General features: G+C 41.4%; 1 protein-coding gene across 9 annotated transcripts in view; it reads right to left on the reverse strand.

Annotated features, from left to right (window-relative positions):
- Nucleotides 1-21,944, reverse strand: part of SEMA6A (semaphorin 6A) — a 115,162-nt gene that overhangs the window by 68,444 nt on the left and 24,774 nt on the right. Inside the window, exon 2 of one of the 9 annotated variants that reach the window (XM_065860312.2) lies at nt 19,605-19,852. The exons of 6 other annotated variants lie outside the window; for them this stretch is intronic. The gene's annotated coding sequence lies outside the window, so the exon portion shown is untranslated. Of the gene's footprint in view, nt 1-14,611; nt 14,631-19,167; nt 19,563-19,604; nt 19,853-21,944 lie in introns of those variants that run through there. 2 more of the 9 variants (XM_065860316.2, XM_071802123.1) reach the window with 2 other exon arrangements.

The raw sequence follows: 21,944 nt of genomic DNA on the forward strand, positions 1-21,944 counted from the left end.
GCATAACAGACGTAACAAAAAGATTTTAGACTCCCCTGCAGTAAGAGATTTAAAGGCATGCAAGTGAATCAGAAACCCAAATCCTACTTCAGTGTCTCATTGAAAGAGACTTCCAGAGCAAGATCTATCTATCCATGCAAAAAAAGCACATACTGATCTACACAGCACATGCTTTGCCACAGAGCCCAGAAATCTGCCGGACGGCCTGACTGCTGTTCCCTGCCATGGTACAGATTTGCCATGCGATGCTGGCAGGCACCCTTCATCTCCTTTGGCTAAGCCTTTGGAAACCTCTGAGTAGAAGATATCATTACTGCTATTTACCCCTTAAAATTCACAGTTCCTAGAAAGTGAAAGACAAGAGTTCTGTGCAAGTCAGAGAAAGAAATTAGGAATAACGCATCAACGCTTACAAAAAAGGAAGGAATACAACCTGCAGGCTGCAGCTTCCAGGAAACGAGGAAAGTTAGGCCGGCACAGCAGAGCTGTTCGGGAGAGCAACCTTGGTCTACACTTGTTTGGGTGGTGGGCGAGCTGCTGCTCAGCCACCTCTCATGGCTGTACCTGGCAGCGGGAAGGATGATGCAAAATGCCCAGGCTGAGTGGTGCCAAGGGCCTCAGACAGATGTGAGTGAACAGAAGCTCAGCGGGTGCTTGGGGAGCTCAAGAGAGAGGAGACACAAGTGGCTACCAGCAAGACACAGCATGGAGTGCCAGACGTGACAACTGAATTGGCACACAGCAGGACAGTGCCCAGGATGGCCAGCTCTTCTGCTTGTATTTTCCTTTCTCTAGTGATTGATGCTCAGTCACCTGAATGGTGGTGCAGGTGGCCACAGAGACTTAATGCCAACTCTATGCCCATCATCACCACCAACCTCCAATATCTTTTTGTGACTGATGGTGCAGCCATCATCTATCTTTTCTCTCCTGTCCTGCTCCTGTTGTCTCTACAGCTGGCCATTCATTTCATGTAGCCAAAAAAGCACTGTAGCACTCCAGGTAGCTGGCCCTTATGACAGGGAGGCTACATTGGGATATTCACCTGCACTCCTTCAAATCATGTGGTGGCAAGAGGTCCCTCCTGAATAAGGAGAAAGAGGGAGTGCCCAGGGGAAGCCTCCCACTCTCCAACATCTCTGTTGAGCCTGTATTATGTGTATGAAGCATGCTCCATCGCATCTTTTTTTGTATCAACAAGTTCTCCCTGACCATAAGAGGAATGCAGGGGTGCCCTCTTGGTATACACACTTTACTACCATTTTAACTGGATTCAGTACTGCTTACTCATTGCCCAGCTGCTGTGGGCTGCATGCCAGATGTGACGATTAGGCCCAAGGGAAAGACACCAGTGAGAGAGATCTTGCCTCATATAGTAAGCAGCAGCATCTACCTTCATTAAAAAGAACAATACAAACTTCACTGCTAGTTAGATGAAGCACAGATACAGGGACCATATGGATCTTCCCACTAAGACTTGCAAAAAAGCAAATCTAAAATAACATTTTGGCCAAAATACAAAGTACTTTTCAACCAAGTTTCAGGGATACTTGCTTATTTTGTTCAGGTTTGTGCAAACATGAGTCCTTACCAGCTTTTTTCTCTCCTCGTTTGCAACTTTACAAGCTGTACATCACGCACAATAATGTCAGCTATGATACGTAACATCACTACCTCCTGCTTCTGCAAGTGATAAGCTGAAAAGATCTGGACAACCCCCAGGCAGCACTGATGAGCCTCGGCCTGCCGAATGGTGGTAGCAGGTGTCAAATCAGCAGGCAAAACTCAGCATGCTTAATGCTGGCAACCTGTCTTGTCAAGATCAACATTACTGCTCGATTCAGTGCAGTGCAAAAAAGAAAATGTAAGGAACAAATGGAGGTCTAAATAGGAGAAACCTTCTGCTGACCTGAGTGAGACATCCCCAATGACTGCAGTGTTAATAGGATGCTGCTGTTCAGAGAGGGAACAGTCAGATGGAAGATGAACATCTCCCAGATGGAATTAGAAGCATCTCAGGCCTATCGATTTTGGTTGTAACCTTTACTGTAAATAGTCCATAGGGGCCTCATCAGCCACCTGTTCAGTGATATTTGCATTGAAATATAGAGCCAACGCAAATGAGAAAATGGCCACAGTTCCTTGCTAAAGCATCTGCTCTGTTCCATCCCTCTGTCTATGCATCACCAGCAGCAGCAAAAGTGCATGTTTTAGAGGAGGTAATGCAGGGGCACTAGCTCTCTCACATGGCACCAGAAACAATGAACGCTCCATTTGTCACGATGTTGATGGTGGTGGCAGTGGTATTATATCATGCAATATTTCACTTTCTAATAATTGCTCAGTTTTATACTGAAATCAGGCTTGCCAAAACTGGGAGGAAAGCCATCTGTGCCTGGAGAATGACTGCCAGAAACATTTGCAATTTTATTTTGGGGTTACAGACCTGCAGAATGGAACAAAGGCAATGTCTAAATAACCCCTTTCACTCACCACTCCCAACCACAGAGAGCAACAGACCTAAGTCTGGAACAGCTTGGTCGGTCATTACAAAGATGTCTTTATTATTTTTAAAAGCCTCACTCATTGAAGAGATAAAAATAGTTCTATTGATTATTTGTGGGACTTCAGCAAACCTCTGTCAAGATTCTGAATTGATTTAAGAACTAAATGTAGCAATCTCTGCCTTTTGACAGGAGAGAACGCCATCTCTAAAATATACTTTGCTGTTTCATCTCAGAATGCTTAATAGAAAACAGATACACTACCAGCAACGTCACTACTCTCCCCAGCCCCCACTTTGCCTGGGAAATATCAGTGCCAGTCAACTGACCTTCTATTCTCTCATCTGATGGATGGAATAAAAATCACATCACTGCAGGTGACCCAAAGCTGTAATGGGAAAGAAATGTGGTCTTCCTTTCTCTTTCTCCCCTTTTGGATAGCAAAGGTGGAACACAATGCCTGATACGTTTTCACAACAATACTGACAACTGTCACTGATTAAAAGTTTGACACCGCTCTGCAGACATTTTCTCAGCTGCCACATGCCTGCTGTAAACATAACATTGGGATTGGGCAGTAATCCTAAAACAAGCCCTACAGCTCAGCCAACTCTTCAGGTCACATTCCCTCAGATACTTAGCATTTGCTTCCTTTCACTGCTGGTACATACTTAAATGGATTGCAGTCCCTCTTCACCCTCTAAGCAGGAAGAAAACCTTAATTTCCAGTCCTCTTAGATCTGCAAAACAGATCAAATCAGTATACAAGGGCATAGGTTAACTTTGAAGAATAAGTTAGGATCCCATTCAACATACTACTGTGTTTAAAGCTCAATGTAATCACAAACAGTTCTCCTTTGCTTTTTGTTAATCCAAGAAACGTTCATACATTTAGTGCATGAGCCCTGGCTGTATTCTTCAGGAAACCTGTCCCATTTATTTGAAATGAAACTGTAAATTTTTAAGGTCATAAAACAGTAGAAAAATACAAATCCCCACATTTAAGTCAGCTGTTAAGTAATCAGAGAATAATGGTTAGCTTTTGTGCAATTTAGCCAGTTCTGGTCCTAAATCCATTTATGCAGAAATTGACCCATTAACCTAATTTCATTCACCTGAGTGAAACAGCAAGATTTTCAGAGTTTTTTTTTCAAAAATCACCAATCAACTTGGTCATGATCTAGTTTGATACAACATCAAACTACACGCCCTACCCTCAAAATGTGAATGAAATCTACTGTAACACTGCAAACGCTAAGAACAGACTTTACCATTGACGTACCAATTACTGCAGCTGTGGACACCAGACTACCCAAAAGTCTACCCCAACAGCCACCTCGAGGGAGGCCACCACTTGCTCCACACTGCAATACTCTAGTCACAGCAACAGGATAACTCAGGCTAAATGTCAGCATTGTATTCTGGGGAAGGCTGCTCTGCATAAGGACACGCAGACACACTGTGGTCAGGCAAGCTGATTCTTACAGGTGGATAAAAAGGTAAGGCTTTTCCCTCTGGAAGTCAGACAAACGCATCAGGATAAGTTATATTTGTCCCTGACAGGTAAATAAATGCAGGTAAGCAAAGAGTTATCAATATGTATTTCAGCCCCTAATTTGTTTATGAAATCAGATTTCTGAAGTTTCTCTGCACCTTGCAGAAGAGTATGAAATAGATTACCACAGAAATGAAAAATGTCCACAAAACAAATGTAAGCCCTGAGGGAAATTTTAAAGATGCCTGTGGATAAGAATGAGCAGGTAGGGGGAAAAAAAAAAAAACACAGAAGATTCTGAGTGCTAAGAAAACAATAAAATTGACTGCGAACATTGTCTCTCAGCGCTACCCGTGATACCTCTCTTCCTCAGACATCCATCCATTCACATGTGCCCATATATTCATAGATGTTCACCCAAATTTAAAAGGCTCAGATATCACAGGAAATTTTTTTTTATGAAAACGTTAGAGAATTTCATAGATCTCTCTCTGTCTTTTATGATTACTCTTTGTTGCCCCATGCTTCTTGCTGATATTTTTGGAAACCTTAAAGGAGGAGAATAAATCTGACTCTGAGACAGAAAATCTATGTAGTTTGCTTTTCCTCTGAGATGAGCATGATGTTTGCAATAATCCAGTTCCTGCAGTTTGCTAGTAATTGCTAGCTGCAAGTGTCAGACTCAGAGCCATGCTCCGCCTAGATTCATGCCCAAGAAATTCCCAAATTTTACATCACAGATAATCCAAACAGTTTTGTGGACAAGTTAATACAAGAAAGCACACTATTCTAAAGAATGCATTTTGAGTAAAGGGATCACCTCAATATGCCAACATGACACATTTTTCACTCTTCCCTTCATTCCACTACTTCAGGGTTATGAAGAAAACAGAAAGCAAAGCAAGAAGCCAACAGCTACATAAGAAAAATCCTACCTCAGGATACAACTGAGACAAATGATATTGTCTGTTAACCTGGACATAAGGTTAATTACTGTAACTCTATTTATTTTAAGGGAAAATGCTATATGCAGATATTATCAATTAACCTCTGAACATAAAAGTCACAATTCCTGTAATTAATAGAACAGTGTAAGATCACTCTAAATAGTGGGGGTCTGTTTTTGAGAGGAAACAGGAACTATCTGATGTGATTTCAAGGGTAAAGTTAAAATAGAGGTGATGTGGGTCAAAAAATTTAAAAAAAATACTACGGTTAGACAGAGATGAGCCACATAAATACACTGCTCTCTTCTCCTGACACGCATTCACCCACATACTGAAGAATACACGTATTCTTACACATTCGTTCACACCTGTTTCTTAGCACAGCGTGGGGGAATTAGAACAGCATAGAAAAGGAAGTCAAAGCAGCATTGACAAAATGCCTGTAGTACAAGTTACAAAAGCAACAGTTCTGTTATTATGTGCTTTACTTCCCTGGAAAAGCTGTGGAGAAAAAGGTTCAGTGTAGCAAGAGAGAACAAGCCCACTGAGTATGACTGCCTGAATGAGGCATGATGGATGACCTTCCTTGCAGATAGGAAAAGCCTCTAATCTGTTCCCCGGCTCACTGGTAGAGCAAGGCAAAGTCATTCTTTTCTTCTGCAGGGAATATCCTCTGCCTTTTCAACACCACGTGCAGTGTTTTTGCAAAGGACAACCCAGACTGTCACCCAGATGAGACAGCAGCCTGTTTCCAGGCCTTGCGCTAGGGCAGGCTCAGCTATGCAACCCAAAGCCCCACAGCAAGACAAAGACCCTTCTATATTACTCGCACTTCCTATGGCTATTTTGGGAATGACCGGCTGCCTTCAGGTTCCAACTGCAAATAATGAGATACACGGGAAGAGAAGTCATTTTTGTGGCACCAGCACACAGCTAATGACTGATGCTGAAACATCATTATGAATATTCCAGCTAATTTTGTGGAGTTTAAAAAACCCTACACTATGCAACAGACAATGCAGGCATCATCCCTGTGATTAAATAACATCCACCAGGATGGGAAGACTCTCGCTCTGGCGTTCACTGAAGAAAGTTTAGCTCTAACCAAAATAATAAGGCTTTCCCAGACAACCACAGACCTGTTTCCTCTTCTCCCCTAGCCTCTGCAACTTAATTCCTTAGAGGTGGGAGATGCAGGAAAAGCAATGGTTCATTAGCTGAGTGCATCTATGTGAATTTGACAAGACTGCTTGACAAGTAGGCATACACAGTTATGGGTTTTTAACAAGACTGCCAGGTGTTTTTGAAACCAAATGAATCCTTCCTAGCTTGCCTGACAGAACAGAAATTTCTGTGCAGGAACAGGGAAGAAGAGTAGCTGGCAAACTGCTGCTGTTATTTCTTACTCTGCAGTTCTGATGCTTATATGATTTATATCAAATGCTGCAGAGTTTCCTCTAACTTTGGGTTGGCCTCAATAACGTGGACATTCAGCTGATCAGCTGCCAAGAGCCGATCTACAGCCAAGATTCAAATTCCTGCCAGCAGATAGAAGAGGAAAAAAAAAAAAGCACAAAAGACATTAGACCAGAAAAATCAAATTACTTTTCAATGAGGTTGAAGGCTTTATGCACAGACCATGCTGAACTCACTAAAAAAGCTTGGAGAGATCCAGGTTGCCATCAAGGTGTGGCATTCACAACTGGACTCCAATCTGGCAGCCCCCATGTCAAGCCTTGCCTACATGTATGAATGATGTCTCACAGATTATGCTCCCTTGCACCGCAGAGCAGTGATTCTCCAGCCTGCAGCAAAGTCACACTGTTAGCAGTTACAACTAAAGGGCATCGGTTTGTTTTTATTTATGCCAGTGGAAATGCTGACACTGACATCTGCTATTGTGGACTACCAATTCCCACCAGACTTCAGAAAGAACTATAGCTGCTTTACAGCTCATACCATCTGCATCAGCTCAAGAGTGGTGTTGCTCTACCTATAAGCTTTCCACTTACAAAACACTGTGTACATTTAATACTTGAATCCTCACAAAAATACACATACTTACATAAAGACTCAGTTAAAATCTACCAACTTATATGGCTTTTTGGGCAAAGGCTCCTATCTAATGTGAAGAAATAGAAATACAAGATCCAAACTTCCTGTGAAATTTGAGGTTACATTTAATCTTTTAAAATAATAAATTCTCCTTTTGGTTTGAGACTTGCTTTCTTAGAGTAGAGCAAACTATATGGTCTTGGTCGTATTCAACACTGTATTCCTTCTTGTTAAAATCTGCCCATGAGAAATTCAAAACAGAATTTCATGGGTATTATTCTTCTGTGGTAAACATCATTACATCAAGTAAGAAACTACTGGCATGTGCATGCCCCTATATTCAATCTCTGCTTGTGAAAGTCTTTTTTGCAGTGTCTGTGGCTGTATACATTGATAATTTCTGGTATCCTGAACAACAGGAGCAATACCACCTACAAAATTGTCTGTGATGGCTCAGGGAAAAAGCTTTTTGGAAGAGACCCCTCTCAATGACTTTCAGCAACAAAAACATCTAAAGGACATCCCTTCGGACATTTTCCCTCTTCTAGTGGAAAAATATAACTTCAAAAGAAATCACTTAACCTACAAAATCTTTTGTTGAAGCTCAAAGGGACCCTGTCACCTGACACCTATTTTGCCTCAGAACTGTTAGCAACAGCTTTTCCTAGACACCAGCCATAGAGGCACTTCAGTGGGACAAACAGCCCAGAGCTTCTCGATGTTCTCACAAAACTTCCAGAAAGGAGCTTACTGCACATGGTGTTAGAAACACGTCCAGTCACAGAACAAATGCCATTCTTAGAAGACATTGAAGAACAAAATTATTAATAATAACAATAATAAAAAAGAGTATGTTCTCACATATTTTAAAAAAATGGGAAAAAGGTGGAAATTCACTGATAATTTACGATTACCTATTTGAATACCAGTGTCTACCACAACTTCATTTCTTAGTTTTTTTTCCCTCAGCAAATAACCATACTTTCTTTCCTCAGCATCCTGAAAGTATTACTTACTGCCCCAGACAGGACAAAACAACCTGTGCATGGTCTGCCAGAAGTACCTAGACAAGAGGGGCAACACAAACCTATGATGAGCAAGACGGAGTTGCAAACTGGTAATACTCCACAATAAAGTGCTTTTATAAAGAATGGAATTGGTCTGTGAGGCTGAGAATGCTGATGCCTGCCTCCCTGGTAGAATCTGTGAGAAATGTTTGTACGCTCCCTGTCTGAATCCTAGGGAGCTCCCCACAATCCTACCCCTTCCCAGCACTTACATTCAGGGACTCTCCCTCCTAAAAGGACTTGGCTTTCCTCATGCAAGAACAGATTTGGCTTTCCTTACAGCAGAACAGATTACTCCCCTTACTCACACACACCCTTACGTTCCCCCAAAGCTAAAAACATTATTTCTGCTGCAAGCTCATGGGGACAGATGGTATATTCCCTCCTTTTTTGGACGGCTTTAAGAAGATCGCTAGTGCTCCACATAAATAAAAAAAACCAGCTCTTGATGATCCAAGGGTGACTAAACTTGGAATACACCTCTTATGTACATTTTAATAAACCTGACTTGGAGCATTATTTCTCTTAGTTGAATGCTGCTAAGCTCTGAAGGCAGGTGTTACACAGTGAAACGGCGACAGAGAGAACAATGAAGAAGATGGAGCAGAAGCTGCATCCCCCTGGGGCTCACCAGACACGTTCCTTCTTTTTCTGTCGTTGAGACGGATCAACTTTCATGCTCTTTCTCAACTGACAGAGCTACCCACCCTCTTTTTCCTCAGCCCACCAAATGAAAATAAGCGTTTCGCTCTGCCAGGAATGAAGCGGGTCACCCCTGCTGTGCGTTCCCCAGGGGCAGGACACAGTCATCCAGAAGAATTTTGCCTGACTGGAAATGCAAATGAGGACAAGAATCTTTTTATAACAACTTCCACTTCAGCCTCTTCTCTTGCTGTGTATGCTTAGCAATGTGCAAGAGCAAACGCATTAGGACAAAAGTGCTAAGCCACACATCCTCCACATGGCCCTTCTGCCTAGATCTCTCTCAGGTAGGACTAATCGCACTGCATGAACCAACACACACAAACTCTAAAGAAACTTTCATTTCCAGTATGACACTTTTAAGGTGTTTCTAATGTAAATGCAGACAAAAGGTATGCTCTCTTTTATGACAGGCCTGAAATAAAGCAGTTCTAATTAACAAAACCAAATGCAACTTCAGAGGTAACATGGTTTTGAATACAAGGATAAGAAACCTCTTCTTTGAACTTACTCAGCAACAAGCACTTCTCCACATTTCCTCCTTCTTATACCCTTTTCTCTTTGACTCTGCAAAGCAATACAATAGATGACTGGATGATTTTCGACAATACAATTTGATCACCGATTACTGCTTTGTCACAAAGCAACTGCACATCATCTACAGTCAAACAATGTCCTGCATCAGCTGAACAAAGTAGTGCACTAAGCAGTCCTGTCCACGCTATCACTTCTATTGCTGGCTGGACCCAACTATAAGCTAGAAGAATGTAACTTAGTTTCTGTCTGTCACTGGTGCGATTATAAAGTTACGGCTACAACCTCTATAGCAAAATACTGCTTGGGCTTAAAGTAGCACTACCAACAGAAAAGAAAAACAACAAAAAGGTATCTTCGTTGGCAGAAGATGCTATTGCACTGGAACACTTTTTGGTTATTTTTTCCTGAAGTTGGGTTTTACCCCAAGAATGCTAGATGCTGTCCAATTTTTAAGAAAAAAAGGCCTTGTCCTGAAAAGCTTACAGTCCACATAGACAACACATACATAAGTGGATAAAGGTGCTTTTTTCAATTTTCAGACTTGGAAGAAAAACTGTTCCCATCTGCAGTTCTTGATTCAAACACATCTTCTTTAGCCCTGTTCTTTTCCTAAGCAAAAATTTTAGTTAGCAAACTGTAAAAATATTGACAGCATTCCTATAGTGTAACAGTCTCCATAACTGACTTCCAGAATCCCAAACTGGTCAGATCAATGTTCAGAGCTCAGACAAAAGCATTCAATTGCTGACTTCGGTCCAGCATCAAGTCCTTAAAAGCCAGAGCATTCACACATGCAAAGACATGGGATGCATTCCCCGAGACAGATGGGTTATTGCTTGCAGTTTCTGTTTCAGAAGGGACATGGCTCCAGAGCAGTTTTGCAGTTCAAAGAACACAAACATGATGATTCATCTCATTGGAAATATTCAACTTATAGTCATGCATTTGTTTAGTTTTTCCATCATTACAAACTGATCAGTCAGAGCTACATTTTTTTCTAGCAATACTTGCAAAAGTTACCCAAATAACTAAAGAGTTGTTACCAAATCTTTTTCCTAAACAGCAGATTTCAGAAACACCGATGTTTGAAAGACCCTGGGCAGGGTCTGGGAGCAGACTGCAGAATTCACCACTCAGTCTTGGTTCAGTAACAAGAGAAATGATGCCTCAGTTTTTTTCAGTTGTCTTATGAAAGTGTTCCTTCATTCTGTCTAATCAATCAAGTTAAATTACATTTAATTATTAGACTCCAACAGCTGGTCTTAACCAGAATAATCTAATCATCACAACAAATTCACACTTTAAAGCAAACCTCGGTCATAGTACCTTGGACAAATTGAAAGTTTAATATGCAAACAGTTACCAGATGATACAACTAAAAGAATGTGGTTTCACTCAACAGTCATTAAGTTTCAATTCTAGCAGTAATGGAAAGGAATTTATTAAATATTACCTTTCTTTTGGAAGGCTAGCAGTGAAGAAAGAAGGAAAGAGAGAAGGAGAGAAAAAGAAAGAGAGAAAGACAGACAAAAAATTAATTACTGAAGGAGGACAGTGTCATGAGCACCAGGGACAAAACAGAAGAAGAACAGCTTCTCAGCACTTTACAGCTTTCTGTTAAAGCCAGAGCCCAATCTGGTGCAAAATAAACAGCAGTAGCAATTCCCTTGGGACTCCAGTGCTGTGTGAAGCTACACACAAAACACTCCACTGATGTCTCTTGGGAACCAGAAAAGGCTGAAGGTCTGTTTTAGCTAACCATTCTAATTCTCCTCTCACCTTCTCCTAAACCAACACCTTCCACTTCAACCACGGCAGCAGCTAAAAGCCTAACTACACACTGCTTGGAAGATCTTGCACTTAATAAAGCTCTGTAAGTTTCATTTCTAAGTAGAGGTTACTAAAAATAAACATTATAAATCTTACTAGTCTGTATGTTTGGTATCCAAAAGCAATGAAGGCTCCTGAGAGACTAGCAGGTACTCTGAAAAAAGGAATAAACACTACCACATCTCAGTCTTGCATTGCTTACCATTTACTCCTCCCCCTCCCCTTATTTTGCTGACAGCAAGATGGACAATACATGAAAATTTCATTCTTGGTAAGCCGAGTCATGCAAATTAGCTTAATGAAATAGATGACTTTGTGTATGTCCCTTTGATACCGATTAAGCTCAAGTATCCACTCAGCTAATGACTAAAGCAATACCATGAGAGCTCTTGTAGAGGTGTCATAGCTATACTTTTTTTTTTTTTTTTCCCAAACAGCCCTTTGCTCAGCACTTATCTGAGACCCCCCGGTCAGAAAAACAGGCCAGCTTCCAAACAGCAGACAGAGGCAGTTAACAGCTTACAACACAACTGACGTAACATAAAAATCTGCAGCTACTTTGCACAGCTTGTGCCTCAACATATAAAGGAGATATGCCTTTGTGCCCCCAGTTTTCAAAGGAGATTACCAGTGCACTGCAAGGGGTTGCTTTGACTCTGTAATTATAGCCATCTTAATAATGATCTGTTCGATGGCTGCCTACTGCTGGTGCCCAGACAGTTTAATCACTATGCATTCGGCTGTAGAGAACTAGCTATCCTTCCTGTCATTTAAAACATGGCACATGTTGTGTGAAGGTGGTGTAAATGAGCTTCCCCTCAACTAGCTGGCTAATATACTTTCATCATTTAAAGCCTAAATTATAAAACAGACCAGTAAAAGTGATCATGCATTGCCGCTCATTACAAAAAGATGTTTCACCTCAGCTGCACTAGACGAACAGTCATTCCTTACCAAGCCTATACATATATTATTTATTGAGCACCAGCTGTGTGCTTGGCACTGTACAGGCACAGAGAGATTCACTCCCTACTTCTGGGAAGTGTTTATACTCTAAAGTAGTGGAGTTTGTCATTCATTTCGCATGTAGAAATCCTATTGACTTCACTATGGGGAGCAGTTGCAGAAGAAGGTATTAAGGCATTTGTACAAGCTAGAAGAGTATCAAGTGGTGGGTACAGTGAGAGATTAAATTCAAGCAGTGCTCCTACATGGACTATGTTTTAGGCCTTGTGGAAACTACTGTGAAAGCCAACACAGAAGAGGTCTGAATATACCTCAGCATATGTGAAGATGCAGAGAGATGAGGCAGTGTTACAAGCTTCAACAACCTTCGGGCTGATGCTGGCTGCATCTACCCACATACCACTACTACGTGGCTGCTGTCTTAATCTGTTCTCATACTATGATGCTTTCAGGGCAATACTGATCTAGTAACATCCATCAAGGGAAAAACGAATGTCCTCCAGTGCCAGTGATTTACTAGGACTCCTAAGTAAACACGAGGAGTGGGCCTAATAGGAGAAGGAGGTATGAATCACCACCACAGCCTCCAAAATGTATCTTATACTAGAGATGAAATCCTGCTCTCAGATTCCTACATAGATTTCCCACACTAAAGAACAGAAGTGGCTGAAGGTACAGTAATATTTACACATGGCGGATGGAAGAACCTGGAAAAGAAATGGGGAAGAGCAAGGCTAAAGTGGGGAAAACAAGGAGCAGACCTGATTACAGGCACTGGGAAGCAGAGAACAAAGACTCTGAAAACTGAGAAGCTGGAGGCCCAGACAGGTGAAGCAGACTAGAGAGGGAGAGCTGTCATGGCATCTGGGCATGGAGGGAGACAAACGATTGGTGAGTGGGAGATGGAGCAAAAAATACAAAGATAAAAGCACATTTCAAAATGAGTACAGCTATAAAAAGACTGAGGCAGAAGGACAGATGCAGATATGTGTAAAAGCATCTTCAAAAGTGAAGGAACACAATTACGGGCAAAGGGACAAGAAAGGAAAAAGACTCAGAGGAGATTCATAAGAAAACAGAAATAAGAATAGGACATCAGCTGGATGGAAGGAACTGAAAGAGTAAGAAAACACATCATTAAAGCTACCATTGTGTATCATACTCATTTTCATATGGAGTCTGTGCTTGGAAACTGGCTCTCATGGGTGCGTGTTATTTTTTTCCTTTATTAACTCATCAACTTTTTAATCTTACAGAAATAATTCAAGGAGAGGGAAGGACAGAGGGAAATTTTCTGTATATCAACTGATGTGTTAAAGAAGGAAAAGATGCTACCTTCCCAGCAGCTGGTTCACAGGAAGACTCCAGGTCCCAATGCTATGGCTACATCCAAATGCAGCTTAACAGTTTATGTCCCATGGGTCACTACTTCTGCCAGCACCTCTCTGTCACAAGCCATCTAACTGTCAGTAAACACTGTGGTTTTCTCAGAGATGCATTTTAATCATAAATGAAAGGGAAGGTCACTTTTAGATCATGAGTGGGAAGGCAGGTGGTCCACCAAACAACAATACCACTCTTGTGAGATCCAGAGTAGAAAAACCTGGAGACTTACTGATCCAAGGGAATTTTGCCTGTGTATGAGAATTGTCTGTATGTTTCAGAGATGAAGGATTTGGAGTCTGGGCCAAGCTCCCTGTGTGCATCCATGTGTGGCGTGATTTATACAGTCATTGTGCCTGTTGCCTGCAGCACAGGGACTTGTTATAAAAGCACAGGAAAATGTCCTCCTGCAGAGCACCATCGTACACCTCAGTCAGTGGATGCATCAGAGGAGACTGACAAATGGCCCACAAGGAGCGGAAAAGACCTCTAAGCCTCAAGGTAGAATGGAAGAAGAGCAAGACGGGAAGGACAGGACTGGGACAGAAGCAGTCAGAGGGAAGTGAACCTGCAAGAAATAAGAGGGAGCAAGGATATATACAGAAAGCCCAATACAACATGTACCTAACTTGTCTCATGGGAGTTGGGTAGATAAATCTAAGCGGAATAGACCTCTATTTTCATACAGCTGCAAAAATAAACGTCCTTCCCATGAAACCATCATAAATCCCTCATCTTCAGGGTTGATTTAAAAATCGTAACTCAGCTGTTACAATTTGTATCGGACTGGAATTTGGCAGTCCCAGATATCAAATCAATTCCACATGAGAAGGGGATCTACAATGCTCCATTTTACAGCCTGAAATTGTACTTTCAAGGGTTTTAAATGTTTGCTACACCACTTCGAAGTGAAAGAAAGACTAGGCTAATTTTTAAAATGAGGGATCAGTTCAGCTCTCAGTCAGTGTAAAGATTCCCACTGGATTTAAAGGATCCAGTCAGAAATACCTCCAGCATTTTTCCTCTCAAAAACAACTAAAAAATTAACAAACAAATCGCAAATATTTGAGAACATTTAAGTGCTGAGCACATACAATAGATGTTTTACATCGTTATATCACTTACCAGCCAGCCATGCTGTTATCCAACACATTGCTGTTCTTTGCATACAGTCACTGATTTCCACGCATTTTTCCATGCATGTTTTTTCTAATACTGTAATATTTTAATAGGGTTATATTTCCCATGCAAGGTGCACAAGGTTGGTAACCCATATGGCAAAGATCAGGAGTTATGTACTGTTACACTTTCCAACTGTTAAAAATACACAAAGTGTGCGTCTGGATCCTGAAAAAGCATAGGCAGACAAAATTGCCATTTAATTTAATAAAGCAAATGGGAGAGTAGCCAGCAAGTCAGGACTTAGGAAATTCATATTCTGCACTAGCTAGTCTGCCAGTTTATGTTATATGATGTGTTGGGCACTGTGAAATGCAATATACTAAAACCAGCCTCACACAACCCTACAGCAGGAACGTTCTGTTTATTTATATGGAAATGTTACTACTAACGAAGCACCAGCACCAGAGAAGCCTTGGTCGTTAGGAATTTGTGTCCTGATGCTGATGTCTTTAAAAGGACAGAGTTGCCCACATGCCCTTCGCCTCTCTGAAGCCACACGCTTTCACCTGCTTGCATGGTGTTTCAGGAGGGACCATGCAAAACCACTGTCATGCAGTCTGGGCTAAGTCAATTCAAAAACTCAAAAATCACTGGAAGCTGGCAAATGCGTATACACAGACAGTATGATCACACAAGTCTTTTTTCTTTAGGATGCCAGGCTAAAAATATAGCCATTTGCATTAATTGGTCAGAAGAATTTCAGCCCTGAACTACAGTGGGAATTGTATCCCCAGTTTCACAGACCCAAATTTAGCCCTGGAGGCTGAATGAGCCTGAGCTTATCTCTGACCCCTCTCTCCTCTGTGGGTTTCAGACACTTCCTTCACTCTGTCCTCACACAGTTGTTTGTTCTTAATTGGAAACAGTTGAAGTTTCTGTTAACTGGTAAGCAAACAAAGCACCCTCTCCACCAGCACTGGGATTCCTGCTTGGCTGACTTTAAATAGATGAGGCTGACCAGATACTGACCATCAGTTCAGCAAAGAAAGAGCCGTTGTGCAAGAAAACCGCATGCCCCCACTAAAAACACAGCCAGCTCAGTGCTGCCATCGCCCATCACAGCCTCACTGTCAGCTCCGGAAAAGTGGGTTTGGAAGACGAGAAACATGGACCTTCATCAGGTCAGGAAGACATCATTGTCAAAAACCCTGGAACAGATGCTGGCAGGCAGAAAAAATGTTCTTCCTAAATAAGTAAGAATAATAACAAGGATTTTGGAATGGCAAAGGCATGGGGGGAGAAAATATCTTGGCTCTGCATGTAGGGATCTGGCAAATGCCCAAGCCCAGCTCCTCCTAAAAGGCTCAGTGTGCCAGGGTTTCCTGCAGGTACTACTCAGTGTCGACAGCAAGATGTTCTCAGCAGCAGAATAACAGCTGCACAATACAAGCAGCAACTGAATGGTTGAACAGCTCTTTATACAGGCATGATGTGATAAAAACCTGGTGTTCTTTTGTGCTTCACAAAGCCTCTACTTTGCTGACTCCAAGTTCAAATCTCACGGGCTATTAGGAGAAGGAAGAAGGACAATGCATTAACATGCATGGTAGAAAAGAATGTACTTTATTCTGGAAACCAAGCCTGTGCTAGGAGCTGTGTTACATCCTAAATACCAAGTCAGAAGCTGCTTTCATGTCAATTAGGAGGTATGTATTTTGGCATGCAGGGATCAGGCACTTAGTCACAGTGCAAGTCAAGCCTACTCTTCATGATGAGATGTAAGTGGAGCATTTTCCTCTCACTAGTTGTGCTCTCCAGTAGGAGCAAACACAGGAGATACAAACCTGTCACCCACTGGTGGTCTTTCAGCTTATTTTTTAAAAGTTGGGAAATGTATGAATTTTCCCGGTTCCAAATCTTTTCTCCCCTAAGAATAAATCATAGCCAAATACTGAAGTCGGAAATTCCCTTTAGACTGCTGAGTCAAACCCAGTGTTAGCAGAGACAGGCCACTACTAACTCAATTGTATTGCACTGAAGGAACCAGAAAACCAAGTGTCAGGAGAGAAAGGCAGAGCAGGACTGGCGTGGCTGTTCAGCGGCAGGTGAGGAGCCCACTGAACTACCAGGTCTCGAAACTTATTCTTTTTTTTTTTTTTTTTTTTGTTAGGGTGGAGGAATCTTCAGCATCCTCTTCTTAACATTCAAAGCCAGTTTTCTCCAGGAGAGGAATGACAGGCAGCCATACTGAATTAAGACTGAACACTGCATGGGTGGTTCATTGGTAGATACCAGCCCATGCTACGTTAGCTCATCTTTTGCTACTTCTTCCAATTTCCTCTTGAGAATATTTATGACTTTGCTGAGAGTCCCAAGATTGCACAAGTCTTTGTTTATTCATCTGCAAATCAGTATCGTAATGCAGTACCTGCCTCACAAGGACATTATGAGGCTCCATTAATTCTCATAATGAGCTTTAAAATAATCAAATAAAGGATGCTAGGTAAGTGTATGGTAATGTTATTGTTCCCTGGAAATTCCCCCTTTTCCTAGTTGGCAAAATTCTCCCTTTTCCCTGCTTAATTTTAATCTCTCTTAACCCTTGGGCTATAGTTTATTGCTCTGTCTCTAAATCGATGCCAAAAACTCTTTGCAAATAAATTTCAACTAGCAAAGTTGGGTCAGTGTCAGAATTTTTAGTGTAAACTATGGGAATTAAAACAAGCTATACTGACAGTAACAAAAAAATCAGTTCTCTCATCCCTGCTGAAAAGGCTCTTTATAGAGCTCTCTAAAAGATTGCATAGTGTTTGAAGGTCGACAATTGGTTTTGTGCCATATGGGCTGAGGGCCGAATATCCCTGTGAACACTTGCAGAGATTTGGGGGTGGGAAGCAGGTGTAGGGTGCAGTGAGAAAAAACCCAGCAGTAAAGGAGAGCTTGAATTACGTGCTGACCTTGCTGAAGCAAATTACTCATTAATTGGGATTAGCTTAGTCTAAAAATCTTGAACTTGTTGGAAGTGAAACTAGACAATGCAGTCCTTCTATCTGTCTTATTAAAACAAGGTGTCCATTTTGAGAAGAAAAAGAACAACTGCAGAGAGATTTAATTTGAAAACCATGATGTTCTGAATGAATAAATCATACAAGACGCCATACTAAAAATATAGTTGAAGTAACTGCTAAAAAGATTGCCACAGACATAGGAAGGGGTTAATGATTATGTACAGATGATGATAGTCCACCCATATAACTTTTGCCTACCAGTACTTAACACGTTATTATCATTACAGGTTCAAACACTGTAGGAATTCTAGCACACTTGCTGCTATCTTACAGGCGGCTGGATATCTAGGACAGGAAAAAGCTCTAAGTTCTGTAAGCCTTAAAGAAGATGGATTTACCCACATGGGAATTCTCCTGTGTAGCTGCATCATGCCCTTGTTCACATGTTTTTTTGCTTTCTGTAACCCCCATTACTAAATTAGTGCACTCTGATTTCAGTGAGTTATTTCACTCTGCCAGATTTAATAAAATCCCTTCAATCACAAAAAGAGCATTCAGAAACGTGCAGCAGACGCAATGCTAGCGGACTGCAGAAAGCACTTCTGCGGGCACAGAGACTCTGAGAACAACCTCAGCCTTCACAAACATTTGTTTACCAACATGGTGCTCCTTTCAGCGGAACAAAACAAAGTACTTGAAGGTTCAATATACTGAAAAATATGCATCCTGCTAGTCCCAGCAAAGAACACCACACTAGCAATACCGAAAACTATGCAGGAACTCTCACTGTTTAAATTCTGCTCTACAGGAAAATTCCACATTAGGTACTCACTGAAATAAAAGATTCTTACCTAACTGCCACCAGATTGATTCATACCCAACAGTGGTATTGGCTTTGGTGGTGTAATTCCTGACCTCCTCTGCTGTGGTAATGAAGTGAGGTAGAACATGCTTTTTACAATAATTCAATGGATACCTAACCTCCATGGTTCGAAAGCGTACATTTTCAGCCTTTGTAGTGATTAATAATACGGTGTATTACTAAGTCAGCTTTGAAGGCCTTTTCCCTTGAAATAATAAATAATAAATATAATGCACATTGCATATAGCCCTCACACTCCAATTTCTTTGCTACTTTTTTCTTTGCCTAATGAACTGGAAAGCGTCCCTTACAAATGATTAAGAATTTTCTTTTTTTTTTTTTTTAAGGATTGCAAACAGGAAGGTCATGGCATTTCTCATATCCATGAATTTTCAGAATATCTTAATTTCATTTCCCCCCCCCCCAACAGTTTTGAACTTAATTCTTTGCATCTTAAAAAGTTTAGTTATCCAGTTACAAAGCTCCCTTCTCAAGACTTTCTGCACTCATGTTTGTTGACTCTGTTTGAGATGAATAATCAACATGTTAAAACAAGCTAATAAACCTGAACTTCCATAAGACCCAGCATTGTGATCAGAGACCTCTTGGAACCTAAGTGGCATTTTTATTTACTAGAAGTTTATAAAAAGTTATGCAGATGAAACAAGAGGAAAAGCATAGGCCTTCACCTTTTAGCAAAAACTGTGAAGTGATGACAGGTTTGAGTAGGTGCCAGCTGCACCTGGTGCATCTTTAAAGAGTACCAGAGGGTGTGCTTGTTATTTTTTTTCTGGCCAGACCTGAGCAATTGTATCTTGTGTACACCCCTTGTTAATGTACTGAAGCAGCCCGAGTCACTAGAGATTCCAGCTGGATCGCTTCTGGGATCCACTTGCAAGCTGAACCTGGGGCATGAAAGGTGATGTGACTCCTCCCACTTTTCTCATTCTCCATTTCTCTTTCCCTTTGGAGAATTTATTTTCAAGCAAAGGACTACCTCCATGCCTACTTTCACCTTTGCCCATCGTTAAAACAAACAGAAGAAACGGAAAGCTATGTATGCACCGGGGTTAATTTAAAAATGTTTAGCTACTACAGGCTTTCCAAACTGGGAAGCGGTACATACTGCTCTTGAGACACGCACAGCCCATGTGTGCACTAGTACTTCTGAATTCCAGCTTTCAGCAGAGGAGAGAAAGCAGCATTGATGTGGATGCGAGCGAGAGGAGATGGATCTGCAACAGAGGCAGCTCTGACTGCTGCCAGAGCCGAGGGCTGAGAGCACAGGCCACTCTGGCAGGGAGCAGTGAAGGGCACCCCAGCTGTTTCAACCCCGGATAAATCCACACGTCTTCAGAGCAGTCTGGCAAGAACCTGGAACAAAACCAGAGTTAGTGAGAGTTTTTCCACTGACCTCACAAGAGCAAGTATTTCTCTCTTGCTGGGAGACTCACACTCGCTCTGACGCCAACAGGAAAGCACCCATTTTTTATTAAGATGAAGAACAGGAAAGCACCCATTCTTTTAAGATGGAGATGCACTGCTGGATATTTTTGCCTATTTTGTACATAGAGGTTAGTAACCTAAATAAAAGCTTTAAAAGTCACAAGTTTTGCAGCTAATCATGTAGACAGACCTGCAGATGACGGGTTCCTCTGACACTCATTCCCAAGCACACACCGTAGCTAACGCTTTCTGTTGCTGCAAGAACAGGCTTTATTAAAAATGATTTAACTACTACCACAGCTCTGCTAGCAACAATTTTGCTCATATTAGCATGTTATTTATTGGTCAAAGTATTTTTAATGATGCAGAAAAATGAATGCAAGTCTTTTCCTTCAATACAACACTAATTTTTTTGGTTGAGTTAGCAGTAGTTGCTTTGGTCTGGGGAAAAATTAAGAACCAGCTGCAACTGGAACTCCAGCTCAAATCCTGAACTCCATCCCCATTTTCCTCACATTTACATAAATAATGCTTCTTCTCTATGCCAGGCTCACTGTTTACAAAGAAACTATGTTTATTAATATAATGGGGATCAGCAAATACGACGTTGTTTGCTTCTCAGGGATCTCCTAAATCTCAGATTATTCAGGTTGTCCTCAAAGATTGATGGTACAAGGCATCAAAGAGCCTGAAGATCAGACCTCCTGAGATGTTGTCAGGTACTGGAAGACAAAGGCAAACAAACAAGACGTAAAGAGTCAGAAACTAAGCAAAAGTAAGAACAATATGGAGGAGCAGGCACCACTGCAATCAAGATGTGCACAGAAAGGCAGCTGCAACTACAAAGAAGAAAGGAGAAAGGCTTGAAATACTAATCCTTCAGAGGAAGGAAGGAATTGGTTGAACTGCAGTAAAGATTAGGAGCTTGTCCATTCTGGGATCCTGAGGAAAGTCAAGACAACTGAGGAAAGACATTAATTTGAAGCTGGTACTTAAAACATACATGTCTTCCAAATCATGCATAGTTAAGCTGAGGTAGGGCCACTTCAGAATTAAAACACTCATACAGCGATCAATGCACATAATGAGTCTCACCTATCTATGTCCTGGAGAACAAGGACATGGTAATATAGAGAAAAGAAGATATGGGTAGATAAAGAGAAAATAAGAGACCTGAAAAGGTTTAGTTGGTAAAAAAAATGGTAAGATTTTATCCTGACCAGATCTTTGTCACCCTCAGCTGTGCACAGTTTCTACCATAATTTGCAATTACTTGTAAGCTGTAAAAGTTTCTTCTGCAGATTCAGCACGACATTATGTTCAAGAAGGTTCCTGTAGATGTTGTGAAGATCACATAGCTTGCTGTGGCTAATCCGCTGGATATCCTGTGCATTGCTACAGGAAACAATGAAAACAGCAAAGGCATTTCAAGTAAGAGCACAGGATATTTCACCTCTCTTGTTCCTGTTAGTTAAAAATTTAGCTGAGGCAGTAAGACTGTAGGACTTCAACATGCATCAGGCTGTTCCTTCACACATGGATCCACCTCCCACCTCAATCCTGTCAGCAGTGGTTTCCAAATTCCCGTAATTCCTTTCCGGCTGCCCATATGACATCTGTACACACAAGGTGTTTGTGTCCCTTGCTCCTTTCAGACAAAAACTTTTTGAGATGTTTTCTGACTACAAACTACAAGAGCTCACTGAACAAATAAAATAAAAGTACCTTTTCTCAAGTAACTGCTGTTGAATTCTCTGATAAGGATAAAGCTAGTGCAAACAACTGCCTGATATGAGGAAACTCTTCCCACCGTTTCCAGCCAGCCATGTCTGGAGTCTCTGTTTACCCTGGAGAAGATGGCTCCGGTGGTATCAGTGGAGAATTCAGCCATGTGGAGCACAGGTGTTTTGTGCTCCAAAAGGCATGCAAAAATGCTGAGGTCTATTGTAATCAGCATTCAGATTAAATCTGGCAGTTTAGTAAGTTTTATGTGCAACGAGTAACAAAACTAAAACCTGTG

This window comes from Patagioenas fasciata, chromosome Z (genome assembly GCF_037038585.1).
Source record: "Patagioenas fasciata isolate bPatFas1 chromosome Z, bPatFas1.hap1, whole genome shotgun sequence".
NCBI lineage: Eukaryota > Metazoa > Chordata > Aves > Columbiformes > Columbidae > Patagioenas > Patagioenas fasciata.